General features: G+C 38.6%; 1 pseudogene; it reads right to left on the minus strand.

Moving 5' to 3' along the window:
• The window catches only part of LOC107594837 (GC-rich sequence DNA-binding factor 2-like), an 18,518-nt pseudogene that overhangs the window by 14,506 nt on the left and 1,583 nt on the right, over nt 1–2,429 (minus strand).

The raw sequence follows: 2,429 nt of genomic DNA on the forward strand, positions 1-2,429 counted from the left end.
GGGGCATGTTGTCACATTTCACTTCCATTTTTTGAGGGTAAATAAAGAAAAATGTATACACTGTAATTAAAAAACAGTGACATATTTGTACTAGACAAGTGTAAAATTACGGTGGATAAAAAAATATATATATTCTGAACCCCATGTGGATTTACACAAACTGAGAAAGTCAAAAAGTGTTACTTTGTGCCCTGCTCTCCCCTACCTCTGTAAATAAATACAACATAAATTCACGTCTCGCGCACTTTAATGCCCTTTGAATGTAACGTGTACGTTCCCTTGGAACTGGAATCATGGCGGAATTTCATGTGAAGTCCACTTCGCAGGGCACTTACGGTCGAATAAGACCATTTTCATATCGGCGGCATATTCGCCGATACTGATATATCGGCAACAGGCTCATATCGGCAAAACGATATATCGGTCGGGCTCTAATTTATATATAAAATAACGATGGGGCAATAATGTCACAAGACTCTGTTCCCCTTTCAGGCTCTGTCTTTACATTTATTTTGAAAGATGAAGCTCGCGATTATGGTAAGGGGCATTACATTTCCGACGAGTGCTTGCGGTGTTCGGCCAATCACAATGCACTGGGTCAGCTGGCCAATCAGAGCAGACTGCGCTTGTCAGAAGGAGGGACTTTGTAGAAAAAGCGTTTGAGAGAGGCGGGGCACAGAGGACCTGCAATAATGTACAGTATTTGAAAAATGATGTGTTTTTTGAACATTAAAGCATGTCAACATATTCTGTTACACCAAATACACAAAATAATGATCTTTAAAAAAGCATCATATGACCCCTTTAAAATACATAATGTAATATGCCTATACATAATGACCATAACCAACTTAATTACATTATGTATTATAACAAATACCTCCAGAGGGCGCCAACGGCCTGTGATGTTTCACTTTACAGTGTGATTCAAATCCTTGCTTGATATTGGCCAAAGGACGTTTAAATCAATTTAATTTTAATATTTGGCCACATGCAGACTCAGAGCGAGGGTTTAAAATTGTATATGGACAACAAATCGCATATTTAGAAAGATGTTGATGTATTCTCCTGTATTGGCATTGGTTTATAAATGATTTGCGTTACAAATCTAGTGAGACGTTAAGCAACCCAAACTCACAGCATATGCAGAGGAAAAGTTTGTCGATCGAGCTGCTGAGATGGAGACGTGCTCCACGCTTGTAAATGATAACAGTGCAACACAAAGCGCGTCAGACTTTACAAACACGTGCATTTGGGAATGCATATAAACCCAAACAAACAGCACATGTAATAAAAGACCGAACAATATAATGCAAGCACTATCAAAGGTTCTACCACAAATTTAACTTTATACTTATATGAGACCGCTTTTCACCTAGGAGTATCATTGTCACATTTCGCGAGATCTCGTGCACTCTTGAAAGTCAGGTGAAATGGCTCTGTATTTATATTGCACTGCATTGTTAATTTTGCGTGAAAAGGTTTTTTTTTAATCGAAAACAAAAATTAACAGTAATTTCATATATACTGCCTTTTAAAATTCAAGTACTTTACAAGTACCTTTGCATAAGTATGGCTGTTTTCAAGGGCTTTCCAGGACTTAAAGGGGTCATATGATGTTGCTAAAAAGAACATTATTTTGTGTATTTGGTGTAATGAAATGTGTTTATGCGGTTTAAAGGGGTGGTTGACTGGGTTTTTTCTAGGCTTGATTGTGTTTATGGGATGCAGTCTAACATGTGTTCATGCTTCGTTTTTTTAAAAACGCATTATTTTTCACATAATTTACCTTTATTCCACACCGATCTGTCCCTTCTCTAACAAACGCCTCGATTATTTCCTGTTTTTATGAAGCCCCTCCCTCAGAAATACGCGATGGCCTGAGATTGGTCAGCTGGCTCAGTGTGTTGTGATTCGCTAAACCGCCTCTAGCGCGTCTGAACATCCTGCCCCTCAAGCTCAGAATGTGCTTCAGTTGTATTGTAAACAATGACGTCCTCTATATTGCTTCTCAGTCTGAGCCCAATTAAGACGCAGAGAATATTAATGAAGAGGATCCCGCAGAACCTGTGCAAGCACTGCTCTTAATGGTATGTTTGTTTGTTGTTGTCCCATACTTTTAGATATGCTGTTGTTTGTAAATGCTACTGCTTCTGTTAGCTTTTAATATATGGTTTTATTCTGATTAAAGCTTTAATACAGGACAGCAACAGTACGCACGTCCATGTATAATGCTTCCTCATAGCTATGTGAAAATAAGTGTATAAATGGAACAGTTTGTTGGAGCTGATCTGACGATCTGAATGAAAGAGAGCGAGAAAGAGACCGATGCAGAGCAGGGCGATGCGAGGAACAGGATTAAGAACTGCTGCTTTAGAACATTGGTTTTGAAACTTGTGAATCCATTAGAATCGTTAGAAGACAGAATC

Source organism: Sinocyclocheilus grahami, unplaced genomic scaffold, assembly GCF_001515645.1.
Source record: "Sinocyclocheilus grahami isolate Dianchi unplaced genomic scaffold, SAMN03320097.WGS_v1.1 scaffold191.1, whole genome shotgun sequence".
NCBI lineage: Eukaryota > Metazoa > Chordata > Actinopteri > Cypriniformes > Cyprinidae > Sinocyclocheilus > Sinocyclocheilus grahami.